General features: G+C 36.1%; 1 protein-coding gene across 4 annotated transcripts in view; it reads right to left on the bottom strand.

Moving 5' to 3' along the window:
• Nucleotides 1-19,606, bottom strand: part of Rgl (Ral guanine nucleotide dissociation stimulator-like) — a 325,958-nt gene that overhangs the window by 127,325 nt on the left and 179,027 nt on the right. The window lies entirely within an intron of this gene.

The raw sequence follows: 19,606 nt of genomic DNA, 5'->3' as shown, positions 1-19,606 counted from the left end.
CAAGATGGCAGTTTTAAGTTTTTATTCAGAAGTCAGGCAGTTTTTGAAAGTTTTTAGTCAGAAAAGTTTTAGATAGTGCAGTCAGAAGAGTTTATGGCAGTTTTTGGAAGTTTTTAGTCAGAAGTCAGGCCAGTTTATTATGAAAGTTAGTAGAGTGAAGTAAATTGTTCAGAATTTTCAAGACAGTCAGTGAATCAGTTACAAATAGTCAAATTGTTTAATATAGTGAGTTAAATGAAGATTAAAAATTATGCATATATTTAATGCACATTTATAATTATACACAAATAATTATTGAAGATAAAAAAGGTATATTGGAAGAAATTAAATTATATTATGGTTGGAGATTAGTATAAATCAACTTATAATAATTGGATATTGGTATATTGAAAAGAAGAATAAATATAAATGCTGTTTGCTGGTTTGGTTGGTGGTGTATAAATGATGGTGAAGAAAACTATATCTTAAATTGGTAGAAGCTGATAATTGGAAAAAGTAATTTCACAAAAAAAAAACAAGGATAACTGAAGTACGAAGACATTCAGTGGTGATTAGAATCTATATACTTAGTGGAAAACAGTTCATTTAGGCATTCAGTGAAAGAAAGGTACAAAATTTTGTTAATATAATTTAGTTAGTGTCATAACAATGTCAATTTTGAAGATAGTTTGTTTAAATTTTAGATTGTCTATAGAATTTAATTAGTTTTATAAGAATATCAGTTTAAAGATAGTTTATTTTAAATTTACATTGACTAGGTTAGATATATATGTGTGTTTCATAATAGTTATAATAAAGATAATTTAAAAAAGTACTTACAAGCTAATTCTTTGAGAACCGCGATAAAAACCCTATATATTATTAAAAATACTCATTGCTCATCATTCAAACAAAAAATACATCATAACAATATATATATATATATATATATATATATATATATATATATATATATATATATATATATATATATATATATATATAGGAGGAGGCGCCCGAATCTCAGATGGGATTATGATATTAGAAAATTAACAGGAACAACGTGGTCTCGAATAGCACAAGATAGAAAAATATGGGCGCAAATGAGCGCAAATTATTAGAACAACGTATAACTAAGACATCGTCGAATAATAATAAGAACATAGAATAACATTGAAATAAGGGAGGCTACACCGTAATTGGATACGGTTGATAAAGCTGCACATGATGATGATGATATATATATATATATATATATATATATATATATATATATATATATATATATATATATATATATATATATATATATACAGTGTGGATATTAAGTATTACCCTCCCCCCTAGTAAACTCCGTTATTTAAGACAAAGATGAAATCTTATTTTAATAGAGTTATTTTATAACATAAAAAAAATTGTCACCCCTTTCATCCCCTTCACTTGACAGCTACCACCTTAGATTTTTTAAAATGGCAATGGGGGTCGTGCGATAGTTTATTGGAAAGGGTTTGAAAAGAAGAATTCTAAAATCTATCACAATTTACTTTAACTTTAAGGATCTGTTTGTTAATAACGATTTATTGTTTGGAGATACACTTTGCGATACAACAATACAAAAGTAGGTACACTGGTTTTGCTTTAATATGGGACATTCGGTATAACAAAATTTATTTAATTTTTATTCTTGAACGTTTATACCGAATTATTTTTTTTTGCAGAATAAATACTTTTGTGTCGTTAAAACATATCGTGGCTAGAACAATTTTTTAAATAATCTAGTTGGCGTGTCTAGTTTTTGACAACTGTCATAAAAACCAAGCAATTAGCGCTGTTGATTGTAAAGGATATTGACAAGAACTTGAGATTTGGTGAGTTTTAGTGGTAACCTGTAAATTTTTAGTATTCAAAAGTCAAAACAATGAAAATGGCACGACCTCGTAGATTAGTAGACAAATGTGAAGCAATTTTAATATGTAGTGAAGCAGGCCGTACCTACCATGAAGCTGTGAGAATATTTAATGAACGTTTTCCGAATCGTCCAATTCATCGACATTACTATAGACTACTTGTCACCAAATTTTGTGAAAGTGGTGCTGTCGAAAACAAAAAACGGGATGGTAGAAAAAAGACTCCTGAGGAAAAGCAAGTAGATATTTTGTCTTAATTTGTAGTAAATCTATCCAGTTCAACTAGGAATGTTGCTCGCGAATGCGAAGTAAGTCACAGGACCGTCTTAAACACTTTAAAAAAGCAAAAATTTCATCCCTATAAGATGAAAATTGTGCCCGAATTGACAGAGAATGATCCAGATCGACGACTGCAATATTGTGAAACTATGGATAATAATATTTCACAAGATCCAAATTATTTAAGACATATTTGTTTTTCCGATGAAGCTACATTCTATTTAAATGGTCATGTACATCGACAAAACGTAAGATATTGGTCTGACGAAAACCCTCGATTGTTTCGAGAGTGTCATACTCAATTTCCCACTAAATTAAATGCTTGGGCAGGTATACTAGGGGATCACATTATAGGCCCTTTTTTTATTGAAGACAATTTAACGGGGGAAAGCTATCTTAATCTATTGGAAACACAAATAATTCCTGCAATTATTGATGTGCTTAGAAACAATCCAGGCGAATTCACCCAAGATCTTGTTTTCCAGCAAGATGGTGCTCCGCCCCATTACGATGCTTGCGTTCGAAATTTTTTAAATAATTTGTACCCGAGAAGATGGATTGGACGTCGTGGATTCATTGAATGGCCACCAAGATCACCAGATCTTACTCCTCTAGATTTTTACCTATGGGGTTACCTTAAATCCAAACTGTATGGGACCCAGTTAACGACACTTGATGAACTCCGTCAAAGAATAATCGAAGAATGTAATAGGATTGATATGCAGACCCTACAAAGAGTTAGGGAGGCATTGAAACAAAGAATCTACTTCTGCCAGGAAGAACATTTCGAGCATCTCCTGCAATAATTTAAGTTTTCTTTAGGATAATTTACCAGTTCCTTTAATTTTAAAGATGTAATTTAATACATTATTTTTTGTATATTTTATTTTAAATAAAACCATTATGTCATACAAAATTTCAAACTTATACATTTTCAATTGAATTTCACAAGAATTGTAGCGAAACTCGGAATGATTATTTTCTGAGTTTTCTTAAACGGAACACCCTGTATTTTTTTTATTGTAATGAAATTATTTTATGATACTGTATTATTTGTTAAGCATTCCCTATACCTAACTGCTTTAATTTGTGAGTCATTCGTGATTTTTTGTGCAAAACATTAATTGCAACAAAAATTAGGTGAAATTTTATCAGGTAAACCCAATATCATCAATCAAATGTTACTTATAAAATAAATTGTAGACTGTAATTTAACATATATTGGGCAAACACGCGAATACTTGCATAAAAGGGTTGTTGCACATAAACATAGTGTGCAAACCAATAGATTACACACAACAGCCCTAGCCAAACATTCTCTAGAAAATAGCCATTCCTTTGATTTTGAAAGTGTACAGATTTTGGAAAAAGAACAAAATTACAACAAAAGATGCATATTGGAGATGATTCACATAAAAAAGATCCAAATTCTATCAATAATAAGACTGACATCAAAGATCTTTCCAATATGTATCATAATTTAATAAATTAAGTTGTTTTTAAATGCCCATAGGCAGATATTCAGGATAAGACACTGAAACAGTCGTGCTTCAAAATATCTGCCAGATGTCATCTGTCAGTGTCAGATACCAATTTTTTAATTCATGTTAAGAGCGTAGGCGCAAAATTTCGGGACAATGCTTTTTAAATGCATTAATTTTTTTCGAATTCTGAGAAAACTAATAAGTATTTTTGAAAAATAACGCAAAATGAAAGATTACATTATTACCGAGGGCCGAAAGTCCCTGAAAACTATAATATTTATTTTAGTAAGTTACAGGGGTGAAAAAGAAGAGAAAATTAAGTGTTACTTTTAATTTCAAATATCTCATTCACAAGAAACTTTTTGTTTATTCTTTATTCAGAAGGAAATTTCTGGACAAACAGCCCTCACCACAGGATCTGGATTGTGACAATTCAACGTTATGCCAATTGGACTCTGTAATGCTCCTACGACAATTAAAAAGCTTATATAATATGTTTTGAGGAGGAAAATGTGCCTGGAGTATTTAGATGATATAATCGTCTTTAGAAGACCACTGAAAATTTTGGAAAATGTTTTTAATCGACTTAAAGCTGCTGAATTAATGTTAAATCACAAGAAGTGGGTCATATAGTCATGAGTGGCCGGGGATATGCGAAAAGTCAATTCCGTTAAGGAGTGGCCAAAACCGACTGCCAAACATCAATGAGAAGTCTTCTTGGGCTATGTACTCACTATCGGAGGTTTATTAGGAAGTTTACAGATTACTCCTGAGATGGAGACTGCCAAACTGCCTTTGAAACCTTAAAGAATCATTTAACCACAGCACAAATATTGGGGTATCCACTGCCAGAAGAAGAGTGTATCTTAGATACAGACGCCAGTAATGTGGAGATTGGAGGAGAGCTATCTCATATTCAAGGAGGACAGGAACGAGTCCTTGGATATTTTAGTGCTTCCAAAACTTGAGCGAGAGGATTGTGTTACGAGCAGGCAAGTTCTAAACGTAGTGAAATCAGTAGAAAACTGCTATTAACATCTCTACTGAAGGAAGTGTGTAAATTTCCTTTTAATAGTCCGTCTCGCTTTCCAAAAGGTTAACTGGGTTTTCTTAATTGCCTTTGGTATAAATAATAATAAATGCTCTATGGCAGCTTAAACCAGGCAATAGTAATCATTATTTTTTGCAGAACTGAGAGGACAAGCGCCACGACCAGTTTTCTAAGACCCAGTCCCTGTTCTCCCATTATGGTGTCTATCTTTGTGTATCCAAGTTTTTCGTTCCAGTCCCACATAATGATGTGGACTTCATTTTCTTTGTAAATTTGATAGCCTCCTCTGCTCCTATACTCCATATGTGAAGATATTTTATATTTATATTTCTAAATTCGTGTCTATAAAAATAATCTATAAAAGTTTAATCAAATATTAAGTTGTTCAGATTTTAATAAAAAAACTGAAAATAATTTCCAGCTTAGCTACCGTGTTCACTTCGACTCAATTTCGACGAAGAAGCAAGAGGAAACGGCAAGAATAGCTCGAAATTGGCCTATAAAAAGCGCACAAAAAATAAATAAAATCATTACGCGCGGCTGGCAGCTGTTTAACATTTAAAGAGAATATTTAAAATGAAAGTTCCCATTTGGTAATTTATGTAAAGCGGTCATTTGAAATCAAATAGATGCTTTCAATAGATATTTATGAGCTGTTAAATGAAATATTTCAAATAGTCTGGAAGCCAAATTAAAACATTTATAAACTCTCTCGGTGATGTAGTAATTTTAATTCGGTAGTTCTGGTACCAAAAGATGATACAGAAGATGCCTAAATGGGATATCAGAAAAAACAAACAATCCAAAACAATAAACATCTACCGTAATTACAGAAAGTTAGGAATACATCCTACTCTAATCGTCAGAGACGAAAATGTCACTGAACCTCTAAAAAGCATACGAAAAAGCTGAATTTTGCTGAGAATATTAATTTTGGGACCCCAAAAAAGATACAAAAAAGTTTACCACTTTTACCCCCTGGCTTCCCCGTAAAATTCCCCTCCTCGGGGATAAAAACGCAAAAAAATCGATTTTCCAAGAATCTGTACGCTGTAGAAAAAAATGTTTTCAATAAAAAATGTAGCTAAGATATGTTTAAACAAAAATGTTTATTAGCACTTTTTGTGTAGAATAAACCGTTCTCTTAGAAACAACACTTGAAGCGACCGTCGATTTTGAATGTCAGTTACTCGCGCGAAATCAAATATCAGCTAAACAAGAAAAATTTGATATCTATTGATTCAACTGTCCTATCGACAAAAATGAAGATGCGTTTTAAAGGTAAAGAGTTAAGCTTTTGTATGCAATTTATGTATTTTGCCGCAAACAATTTGCGGCATGCCGATTTTTCCATTTTTTATGATTCTCATGAGATCAATACAATATATCCCTTTCATTGACTAGCCACTATGAAGTTTCGATAACTAGAACCTAATCTTCAAAACTTATAGCATAAAATTTTAGTTTTAAGTTTTGGCAACAAATGTGAGGCATTGGAAACATGCTTAAAAAACGCTGGATTTAAACTGTCACATAACAAACGATCACCTACTGGTAATAAAAAATCTTATAGAAAAATGCACTGAATATAATAAACCACTAGCTTTAATATTTGTCGACTATGAAAAGGCATTCGACACCGTAAATCAACAAAAAATGTTGGAAGCCTTGACAGAATACCGAATTGACTATCGGTATATAAATATAATTAAACACATATACCAAAACGCAACAGCCAGTGTTAGAGTGGGTGATCGTCAAACCCAAAAATTACCGATACAACGTGGAGTACGCCAGGGGGACACCATATCACCGAAACTGTTCACTACGCTTTTGGAATATATATGTAAAAGGGCAAAACTGACCGACAAGGGCATAAACATAAACGGAGAAAAGCTTAGCCATCTAAGGTTTGCAGATGACATTGTACTAATAGCTGATAGGATAGATGAGGCCAAAGAACTTTTAAATCAGCTCTACCTTTCCTCGCTAGAAGGAGGATTGAAAATAAATATATCTAAAACCCAGATGATGACAAATCTTGTAGTCAGCAAAGATATATGCGTAGGAACAAGATCCATAAACCAGGTAATGGCCTATAAATACCTAGGTCATGAGATTCGCATAGGAAAAGATAACCAAAGCGTTGAGCTTCTCCGTCGTATAAGACTGACTTGGGCAGCCTTCGGCAAGCTGAACCATATTTTCAAATCGTCCGATATACCAATATGCCTTAAAAGAAAAACGTTTAATCAGTGTGTTTTGCCAGTGTTAACTTACGGTGCGGAAACGTTGACCATGACAAGGAGAACAGTTCAAAAGATCCGTGTGTGTCAAAGGGCGATGGAGCATGCTATGTTGGGCGTTTCACTACGAGACAAGATCCCAAATCGCCAGCTACGACAAAGAACAGGAGTGGCTGATGCAGTAGAGAGATTAGCAATACTGAAATGGAACTGGGCAGGTCACGTGGCTCGAATGACAGATAATAGATGGACAAAGCGGATACTGGAATGGAGACCAAGAGATGATGCCTACCGAAGCAGAGGTCGTCCACCAACACGTCGGACTGACGATCTAAAACGTTGCCATAGGAATTGGATGCAAGAGGCACAAGATCGAAATAGATGGAAAATTATGAGGGAGATCTATGTCCAGCAGTGGATAAGCGAAGATTGAATGATGATGATGATGATAAAAAAGGATGTAAAAGGTTTAAAACTTTATTTTTTAAATTAAACTCGTACGTTTTTCAAAAGAATCAACCTTCTGCTATAAACTAAACTCAAAATCGTCTTCTTGGAGGTATTTTCTGTGGCGTGCGTTCGTTTGTAATGTAAAACATTAAATTTTGCGTTTTTTATTCATAATGCAAATGTTTGTTGCCACAAATCAAAATATAATGACATAGGTTTTAAAGATTGATGTCTAAAAGTGGAAATTTTACTACGACTGATCAATGAAAGTGATTAATTCTATTGATCTTACGAGAATCGTAAAAAATGGCAAGAATCGCGCCACGTTTATTTATTTAACACCTTTATAAAAACTGAGTTTATTCGCGGCAAAACACAAAAACTGTATAGGAAAGCTGCAATCTGAACCTTTAAAACACATCTTGACTGACATTCAAAATCGACGGTCGCTTCAAGCGTTGTTTCTAAGAGAACGGTTCATTGTACACAAGTGCTGATAAACATTTTTGTTTAAAATTATCTATATATACATACATACATATATATATATATATATATATATATATATATATATATATATATATATATATATATATATATATATATATATATATATATATATTATGTATATGGGTATATAAAATATACCCATATACAAAGATTAACCTCTTTTTGTGATACGTGGTATACAGCCAGCTGCAGGAATTATTTTCCTTGTGGATTTTATTTTAAAATTATCTCAGCTACATTTTTTATTTAAAACATTTTTTTTTACAGAGCACAGATTCTTGTTAAATCGATTTTTTTGCTTTTTACCCCCCTACGACGGGGGTTTTAGGAAGAAGCCCGCTGGTAAAAGTGGTAAACTTTTTTTCATTGTTTTTGAGATCCCAAAAATAATATTCGCGGCATAATTCAGCTTGTTCGTATGATTTTTAGGGGTCAACACTCTGACGACTGGACTATCCTATGAACCCTGAAAACGGTACCTTCTGTTTACTTTGGCAAATTTTGTTTTAATTTCATCTTTTTTTAAATAGTTTTTCCTCTATGAAATCGGATTCATAAAGCTTAGCAGCAAACATTAACTTGTCAGGTCTCTTAACACATATACATATTGTATTTAAGTGCGAGGTTTCCTGTTTGTGTCACCCTCCTTCACATGCAACCTGATAAAATATTTAATCACCTGCAGCTGATACAGTGTAGGGTGACAGTAATGCGGAAGTCGTTGTCTTAAATGTACACCTTATTGCACATATAAATCTCTAAGAATCACGTAATTTATTAAGGGTTAATTTATAAGGTACCTTATCTAAATTAAAGTAAAACTTTGGATAAGAGACTATTTACTGGGTAGTAGAGTTCTTGAAGACTCTTTAAAGCAGACACTAATATTGATCATTAGGTACAAAGACATAAAATATTATGTTTTGACAGATTGTAAGAAACTTTACATTTTCTATACATAAAAAAAGTACTTTTTAAACAACTATAGTCCGTCTAGAAAGTATCCGGAATTTTATATTTTTCCTAATTTTAATAGATTTCCTTTTTGTAACATTTTAAGACAAAAGTAATGCATCAGGTAGGTTGTGCCGAAAATCCCATGACAACACCATCTGTCAAATATTGTTGTTTATAAACAGACTTAAGATTTGTTAAATAATGTCGCAAGTAGAAAAAAGAAAAGTGGTGGAATATTTGTGTAGGGAGGGTGTCCTAACGTTAAAAAATTAGTGCGATTGACTGAACCCGGAAAAAGTGCAGTGTATGAGATAATAAAGAGGATAAAAAATGGCATAGATATGAGACATAGACCAGTTTCGGATAGACCGCGTAAGATTCGCGGAAACAATTTTTAGTGGCTTTAGGACGACAAAATCCGCGCCTAGGGTTTCGAAAATTAGCGAACAGATTTGTAAAACAACGAAGAATAAAAGTGTGCTCAGAAACTGTCCGCATGTCACTGAAAAAGCAAGGCTACATATTAAGGAATCAAAAAAAAAATCTCTACAATGACACCTCTGCAAATGCAACGAAGAATAGATTTTTGTCAACGTTTTCGAGAAGATAACTTTAATAATGTCTTTATATCTAATGAAAGTTGTTTCCAGCTTGGTGCAAATCATCTAAAAGTCCTGGATACCATAGTTCCAAATAGGCTTCAAAATGGCTTTGTAAACCAGCAGTTTGTTTTCTAGAGACAACTTTAAGTTTCTGTCGATGATCCAGTATTATTGGGTAATTGTTTGCGTTTTGTGAAACTGTGTTAATCTTCTGTCTTGGTAGATCTTTAAGTATTTTATAACTTCTTATATTTAATTTATACTTTATATTTACTTAATTTTATAACTGGTTATTTAATTATACCGATGGGCAAATCTCCTCAAACTGGGACAAATTTGTATTTCCAGTGGAATAACCTGAGGCTCCAATTAAATGGAAAAGATACAAATTCAAATATGCAAAGAAGCAAAACATACAAATATAAAGAAACAAAAGGTATAAAAAAGATCTTACCCTAACAGAGGTCTCGAAACCAGACATCAAACTCTCTTAAATTTTGATACGCTGATTTTCGCTGCACAACGGAAAATGAAATAGAAATGAACAGGTATCCATTTTTATAAAAAATATATTTAAATAGAAATGATACCGTTACTTCGTGTTTTCGGTGTGGACAAAATATACAGAACTTTAAAAGCTTTCAATGGATTAGTTTAAATATTTGCAAACAAAAATTATAATCGGCCAAGTTAGTCACAACAGATTACTGGGTCGTCCTAACAGGAATTTTATTGACACAGCCAGCAAAATGATTTCTTGAGAGAATACTTACAAAAATTAAAGTTATGTATAACTGTATAACAATGTACTAACTGTATAACGATAAGCTTTTGGGCACGTTACAGAGGTACTCCTGATTTAATACGGTTTAGTGAGAAGTTCATTGTATCGCTTCACAAGAAAGTATCTATTGGTTAGGTATGATTTTAGAAGCAGGAAATGAGGATGTGGTTGTAGCTTCGGACTTTGTAAAAGAGCCGAATATGTCGCAGTTAGTCGAACGCTTGTGTCGCATCAATAACTTTACGCAGGACAATATCGTTTTTGTTGGAAATCATCGTGATTCTGGTTGACTATTGTGTGTACTTGTTCTATAGTACTGTGATGATTTTATTTCAATGTCTATTTAATTTATAATGTCTTGTTCTAAAGGTTCTTATCTAAATTTATTAAAAAGCACACTAACTGATATTAATTTATTTATCACTAAAAATACACATAATTTATATAGGCGAGCGTAACAGTAAATATCGCGGCCGCGGGTCTTCAGAATTAACTGTCCCTTCAATTAGAGTTCCGTTATTATATACCAGTGCCGTTATCCCGAAAAGTCTAAAACCTTCGATGGCGAAACGGTAAAGGCAAACTGGATTTCCCTCGCATCGGTTCGCCCTTATTCCGGAAGGTCATTCAGGTAAATCGAAGTCTCTCGTAAAATCTAAAACATATTAGCATTAGTCATCATATATTTTACAGTTATTTTTAGGCCAGGATAGTTATCGTAACATTGCCCCCCTCTTAAAAGATGGTTCCTCCTGGAACCTTGTCGGGACTGGAACCGGAACTGTATGCTGGTATCGGCAACTGGACCCTCTTTTACAACTTCCAGTTGTATAAAAATGACAAGGGACGGTTTTCTCTCCGCACCAGTAACTATGCGGATTGCAACAGACTAACACCTGGACTTCGGTGTCTTTGAAGATCTCCTCCACCATATTTCGGATAACCCTCCAATCTAATTGGCGGCACTCCAACTTTGGTATGGCTAACTTTTGCACGTCGGACTCTAGTACGTGCTCTCTCAATTGAAGTAAGGCTTCCCATACATCTCGGTAGGTAGGTTGGTCACGGGCAGTGTCTTTTGTCACCAGGTAGAAAAGGTAACGTGATGCATCTTGGAGCTTCAAGGTTTTACCGGGAGCTGGCACTTGGCATTGAAGTTCTGCAACTCGACCAAACTTCCTTCGAAAGACGGATGCCAACCCTGGTGCGTCTTTGATACTGGCCGGGATGGTAAGGGCCAGCGAGTAGTCATCGGGGAGCGCGAGTAGATCTTGCTTTTCTTCAGTGGTAACACCATGTCTCGCTTTACCGGTACCTCCATAGGCACCCATGAATTCCTCAAACGTGAGGTCAGACACGTCTTGGACTTGGTTTACTTCCACTTCTTCATCTACGTCGTGGTCACCTTCGAAAGACGCCAGCCGGTTATGGTGTACTATCATCGGCTTTCCCCTCGGAATCTTGCTTATTCGATAGATGACATCGTTGATCTTTTCCATGATGAGGTATGGACCTTCCCAAAACTGCTGCAATTTGGGAGAACAACCTTTTCGCTTCTTGGGATTATACAGCCATACTTTGTCGTTCTTCTTAAAGCAACCCTTTTCGGCTTGTGTATCGTACCGTTTCTTCATTCGGTCGCTAGCGATCCGAAGGTGGGAACGGACCAACTCATGTACATCGTCCATTCTTCTTCGTAATTCGATCACATAATCTTCACCTGCTACATCTTCTTCAGGTCGACACCCAAACTCTAGATCACAAGGTAGTCGCATTTCGCGTCCGAATAGGACTCTGGCTGGTGTCTGGCCTGTTGATTCGTTAACAGCAGATCTATAGGCCATGGTGAAGAACGGAAGGTATTGGTCCCAGTCTCGCTGATGATCGGACACCATCTTTGTCAAATACTTGCCGACTGTCCTATTCATCCGCTCGACCATACCATCAGATTGCGGATGATATGCTGTAGTTCTTGTTTTCTTCATGCCTAGTCTATCACATATTCCTTGGAATAGATCGCTTTCGAAGTTCCTGCTTTGGTCACTATGTATCTCCAAAGGCACTCCAAATCGGCTGATATATTCTTGGATCAACTTATCTGCAACGGTGGCGGCCTTCTGGTCTGGAAGTGCGTAAATCTCGACCCACTTAGTGAAGTAATCCATTACTACCAGCATGTACTTGCCTCCATTTTCACTTTCTGGAAATGGCCCAGCGATGTCCAAAGCTATTCTTTCAAACGGGCTTCCTACATTATATTGTCTCATAGGAGCTCTCCTTTTTCGGTAAGGCCCGTTACTCGTGGCACAAATAGTACATTTCTTACACCAGTCTTTTACATCGTCGGAACTGTTCATCCAATAAAACCGTTCCCGAATTCGCTGAAGGGTTTTCTTTACACCAAAATGCCCTCCTGATGGACTGTCGTGTAACTGATGAAGTACTTCAGCTATTCTGCTCTTTGGGATCACCAACTGTCTTCTCTTCTCTGAACCGTCATCATTTTCCAGGACTCGTTTGAGCAAGCCATCTTCGATGATAAATGAGTCCCACTGGGCCCAATACGTCTTAACTACTGAGCATAGGTTTGATATTTCCTGCCAAGGTGGTCGACGGTTTTCCTCTTTCCATTTTCGGATTTTCTGTATAACTGGATCTCTCTCTTGTTCTTCCCTTATCTTAGTAGGCGTCCAGTCGTCGTTGACAATCGTCGTTCTTAGCACTGCTGCTTCCTTGGATTCCGTTTTGTTGCAGTGGGAACACTCTGCTGGGCATGGCCTTCTGGAAAGAGAATCAGCGTTTCTGTGGCTAACTCCGGCCCGGTGCTCAATCTTAAAATCGTATTCTTGGAGTCGTTCGATCCACCTGGCTATCTGACCCTCTGGATTCTTAAACTGCATCAACCACTTAAGGGCGGCATGGTCGGTTCGGATTAGAAACTTTCTGCCATAGAGGTATTGATAGAAGTGCTCTACTGATTTCACTACTGCCAGAAGTTCTCTTCTCGTGACGCAATAATTCCGTTCTGGTTTTGAAAGAACTTTACTAAAATATCCGAGGACTCGTTCCTGTCCTCCTTGAATCTGAGACAGCACTCCTCCAATTCCCACATTACTTGCATCCGTATCTAAGATAAACTTTCCTTCTGGCAGTGGATACCCCAAAATTGGTGCTGTTATTAAATGCTTTTTCAACGTTTCAAAGGCATTTTGGCAGTCTATATCCCAGCGGTATTCTCTTGCTTCCTCTGTAAGTCGCGTTAATGGCTTAGCGATATCTGCAAACTTCTTAATAAACCTCCGGTAGTAAGTACATAGTCCAAGAAAACTTCTCACTTGATGTTTGTCCGTTGGTTTTGGCCATTCCTTAATGGAATCGATTTTTCCCTTATCCACGGCCACTCCTTCTTTACTGACTATATGACCCAGATAATTGACTTTACCTTGAAATAGCTGGCACTTCTTGGAGTTTAGCATCAATGGAGCAGCTTTAAGTCGATTAAAAACGTTTTCTAAATTCCTCAAATGATCTTCGAATGTCTCCCCCAAGACGATTATGTCATCTAAATAAACCAGGCATGTTTTCCAAGATAACTCTCTCAACACATTTTCCATAAGCCTCTCAAATGTCGCAGGAGCATTACAGAGTCCAAATGGTATAACGTTGAATTGCCACAATCCAGATCCTGTGGTGAAGGCTGTCTTTTCTTTATCTACTGGGTCCATTTCTACCTGCCAGTATCCAGACTTCAAATCTAAAGTAGAAAACAATTTACTTCCAGCCAATGTGTCCAATGTGTCATCGATCCGAGGCAGAGGATAACTATCTTTCTTGGTAACGTTGTTCAGCAAACGGTAATCCACACAGAACCTCGTCGTTTCGTCTTTCTTCTTAACCAGGACCACCGGAGAGACCCATGGGCTCGTAGAAGGTTCTATCACCCCGTCTTTCTTCATTTCCTGAACAATCGTTTCAGCTTCCTCTCTTTTCGCCTGTGGTAATCGTCGAGCTGTTTGACGAATTGGCTTAGCACTACCAGTATCAATTTTATGCTTAACAACGGTAGTTCTTCCCGTCTTTCCTCCTTTCGGTACGAAAATATCACGATACTGCCGAAGAAATTCCTTTAATTTCCTTTTCTCCATCTGGTTTAGAGACTGTCCTGCAACTGCAACCATTTGGTCGAATTTGTCGTTGGAATTATCAGATGTTGTCGCCTGACGGATTATGGATGTCACAGGTACACAAGTTCCTACTTTTGTCTCTTTCTTTATGGTCACTTGGTAGTCGTTGACATTGATAAGTCTCACAGGAATTTCTTTAGCCGAAGTCACCAATTCCTTTCCAATTATGATTCCACGGCCAACCTCATCGTCGTGGTTCCAAGGCTCCATCATAACAGGTCTCCCTTCGTCTACAATTCCCTGTAGTCGCGCTACTATGATCGTTTTGCTTCTCGCAGGCACGACTGTATCTTCTGTAATGGCTGCTTGCACAGTGTTGTCATTATGTGGATGGAGAAATACCTCCTCGTTGCCAACTTTGATTACCTTATTCTTAAAATCCAATTGGAATCCATGCATATTCATTACGTCCATTCCTAATATAACATCCTCTTCGATGTCAGTAACTATAACAGTATGGACGAACTTTTCTGCTCCAATTCCCAATTGTACCTGGATTTCTCCATGAATGTTAGCATTTTCACCTGTAGCGGTCCGAAGTCGCAACCTCGTTGGTAACAGTTTCTTTCGGCTGTTTATAACTGTCGGGCGTATAATGGTTCTGGTCGCTCCGGTATCCACCAACAACGTATGTCTTTTACCATTTATTTCTCCATCTACATATACACTATCTTCACGACATTTCAAAGAGGCTATTAGTATAAGAGGGTCTTTGGAAAAGTTCCGGGTCGAAGCTGCTTCCCTAAAGCCGACTCGTTCTGGTTTTTCCGATGGTGAGTTTCTTGATTTTATGGTCTTCGTTTTCTTGCATGTCATGCTTTTTATCATATTAACGAGCTGGTCAAGTTTATCTTCATCTCCTTCCTCTTTTACAGTTCTAACTTTACTGTACCCGCCAGAGGCCTGCGTAGCTGACTCGTACTCGAGGGCGGCGGATAAGACATCAACCAGCGTCTTGTGACGAGCTAATCGCAGTGTTCTCTGCATTTCATGATCACGAAGACCATCAATAAACGTTTGAACGGCCAATTTTTCCATCATGTCTTCGGGAGCTGTTGGATAAGCATATCGTACTAATCTGGCAATATCTACCTCATATTCTTGAAGAGCCTCATCTTTCTTCTGTCTACGATTTTTAAGCTGTGACTGATATACATGCTCCAAATGTTCGTGGCCATATCGCATATTTAACCTCTTCTTCAGTTGTTCGAAATCATCGGTCTCCTCTACGGCTATGGTCTGAAGCACATCTAAGGCATCTCCTCGAAGAGCGATAGTCAGGTTTACAGCCTTTTCTTTTTCAGACCATCCATTTGCTCTTGCGGCTGATTCGAACTGTTTCATGTAGTTGTTCCATGATGATTTTCCGTCGAAAGTTGGGACTTTAACATGAATAGAACCTCCACTTCCTTCAAATTTCGGCCGTGTCTCCAACTTACATTTCGTCTCGTCTTCTTTTATCTCCACTGTAATTGGATTGTTTCCTCTCTCTGCCGTCCCTGTTTCCTCCAGCTTCTTTTCCATATCTTTCCATATCTTTTCTTCGAAGGCCAACATATCGGCAGCAACTTGGTTTTTTAACGAAGAATATATCGTCCAGGGCAGACATCTCAGAAGTGACTTTAGAGATTTCCGAAGAGATGTTAGCAGAGACTTTGCTTTCCAGCGAAGAAATCTCGTTAGAAACTTTGTCTTCCAACGAAGCGATGTCGCCGGAAACTTTGGCTACATCAGAAGAAACTTTCGAAATATCGTTGCCTCGGTTGAACAATTAAATAGGGTGACACAATGCTTACATTTTTCAAATTTTTTCAAAGATGTGGCTTTGTGTAAAGAACAAGTTGCCTCGGCTCAATAATCAGATAGAATGATACAATGTTTACAGCAATAGCATTGGACGTAAGAAGCCATAATTGTGGAAACCTGTAGAGTAACGAGATTATGTTAATAAAATATATTATATCGATTATTTTTCTTATTTATATCAGTATAATTGAAATCTCATAAAATAAATTGTTGTCATTAAGCCAAATATATTTATGCAATGCTGTACTTATAAATATCGCATAGTTCTATTGACGTTAGGTTATATTTCTATTAGGTGAAATGTTTATTAGTTCTAATGGCTTTACTTTATATGGAATGACGATTAGATGAAATTTCTGAAAAGAAATGGCTTTAGCTCAATCCCTACACGAACTGTCCTCATATGCTTTTAGAGATTCTTTTACCAACGTATCAGCAATTTTAAGTAGTCAGTAGTTTAATAAAAAAGTGTGAGACCAACAGAAAAGATAATGTTTAAAAAATTTTCGTTAAAACTATAACTCAAAATGAGAATTCAACAGCATGATAAAAAGAAGGAATTGCAATGATAGTCTGTTTTAAGGGTTTACAGGGCGTCAACAGTTGTAACTGCCTTCCGTTCACTATGATCGTTTGATAATTTAGCTGCTATACTTGCAGATTTTCATCAAAATAAAGAATACCAGACCACGGGTCATAAGCCCGGAAAACACCCACTATAAAAACGCTGTAAAAGCTTATACGCTTTGAAAAGAGAAATTGAACCATTTACAAGAAATGAATCGTTAAATCGGAGACAACGCTCAAGCTAACGATTTATTAAAGTACATAATAATACATTTTAAAACCGCGTATCGTTTCCAGAATTATTTCTAGTGGACTTATTTTATATACTTCATTTTAATTTCACTGGAATTTCTCGTCATCCAATTTAAAATGCAAATCGATATTCTTTGTTGAAAATTTTCATGTCACTATAGATCAACCGTGAATATGGAATTTTAAATTTGATTAATATTCATTGTAAAATAAATTGTTTTTTCAACAATTCGCATTCAAGTTGTTTTTTGAACTGTTTATTTTACAATAAAAATTGGCATTTGTCGTTGTGCGGATATTTGTAATAAATTCTCGCGTTAAAGAGGTTGTTTGTAGATGTATTTTTGTTCACAAACGACGGCCTATGGACTGTTTTTTTTACGGTTTCATAACTTGGAATGAAGGTGTGTATATGAGTCGGATATTGGACTAATGACCAATCTTCAATAGGTGCACATCCGATACACCTAGCTCGACGTATACTTGTAAATACATTGTATTGAAATTGAAATATGTACACGATACCAGACGTTCGTCTGTTTGCGAGAAATGTATTGCCGTCTCTGCACGAAGCTGTAGTTTTTTGGTAGTATGTATGTATCCACAAAACAGTGGTCTGCAAGCGATTTTCACAAAAAACAAATATGAGTATTAATTTGTCCGTTAACCAACAGTCAGTAACAAGGTTCACTGCTTACACTTAAAAGAGAAGAAACATAAAGAGTAACACGGTACCAAGGGTCTCCAAAGATAAATGAAGAAGGACAGGGTAGTATTCACCAAAAGGAAAAACATATTGAGAAGCCGAGATTTATATCTACGTACTATACTATATACATATATCTATACATAATTAAAAAGCTTGTAAAAGCTAAATGCTAAATTACAAGCGATTCTGGAGGATCTCGTGAATAGATAGAATCATAAACATCGAAATTTTACAAAGGATTAAAAAAGAGCCACTAATAGTTCCGAGGGAAAACTCTATATAAAGGGAGGTCCAGCTAAAAAGAGCATTTCTTGGCAGCAAAATATATAAAAATAGTTCTCGCTAATCAAGAATGAACTGTGCAGTTATCAATAGAGTGAAAATTATCATGCTATAATAGTCGCCAATATCCGAAACAGATCGCAGCATCAAAGGAAGATACTCATCGTAAGATGTATGACAATTTTAGGCAAGATAATTCAGCATCTCACCGAGCGACATTCCTGGAATACTAGGCTAGTGGATTGGACTCAATGGAAATGTATCAAAATGACGTATTCGAAGGCACTAGCACCAATAACTAGTGTTCAGAGTGTTCAAAAATCTAAGAAAATGAACTACTTATAGACTGGATGGGGTAGTTCTGATACCGGACAAGAAGCGTCCCGATGACTATTATAAAAAAAAATGAATGTTCTATATGTATAATGTATAATAAGGTACACCCGCGGGGTATAGGGGCTGTATGCAAGTAATTAACTATAGATGTTACATTAGGAGCTGTAGTTAAGTCATATCGATAGATGTGTTCATTGAACGCTCATACATACACACACGCCCACGCAGACATCCAAACACAAAATACACCTACCAACCATATCTACATCTATATCATGCTCAATCTGCTAATCACCAGACAGTCACACCACAACTGACTCACACACTGGTTAATATCATCGCATCCGGAGGATGTATGGCACAGGGAAGAAAGTGTTGGGAACGGGACGGAGAGAGACAAAAAGAGAGAGAGATAGAGAGTTTATCCCCGAGTGCTACCAGCTCTGGATGAAACTCTAAGGGATTATAGTGCACTGTTTTTATTTATTGATTTATCTAGTCTTTAATTTTTAAATTTATTTTAACACTAATTTTAATTTACTTACACTAACACTGCAAACATAATTAATCTGAATATATATTTATTACTTGACACTACAAATTTATATCTTCAACTAATTTTAAAATCTACATTTTTTTCTCAATATATTGTCCTCCTCTGGTTCCAGATTTCATGTAAACCTCCATACGGAACGTAGGTTCCTCATGACGTCAGCGCTGTTTACCTGGTGTCTCGAGCCGTCGATAGTAGTTTCTAGACGGTCGCAGATCATTGTTCGCCCACCTGATTGTTCGATCACAAGTCAAGGGCTGACGTAACAATAGCCTGATGGTATGTTCGTACTACCTTCCAAGGACTCACATAATACTCAGACAGGTACAATAAGCTAATTGTTTGTAGTAGCATCTGTGTAGAACAGCCGCCTTTCAGAGCAGAAAATGAGTGTCTTACAAAAATGATGTGGAGGATTTAATTGATCATGGTAGGTAGTGTCAATTAGCAACAGGTACAAAGTTTTACTTTTGACAGGTCATTTGAAGTAGTTAAAACAAATCATTGGACTTAAATCAAATCAGAACTGGAGGTGGATCAATTTTTGTAGTATATGGATGAATCCATGATAGATGAAAAGGCTTAAGATGAAGTAACGGAACTAAATTTTAGACTTTTAAACAAAAATTTTTTTCAGAAGGAATTATACGCAGGATATATCAGTCCAC

The sequence above is a fragment of the Diabrotica undecimpunctata genome, chromosome 7 (assembly GCF_040954645.1).
Source record: "Diabrotica undecimpunctata isolate CICGRU chromosome 7, icDiaUnde3, whole genome shotgun sequence".
NCBI lineage: Eukaryota > Metazoa > Arthropoda > Insecta > Coleoptera > Chrysomelidae > Diabrotica > Diabrotica undecimpunctata.
This window is presented reverse-complemented; position numbering and strand designations above follow the sequence as displayed.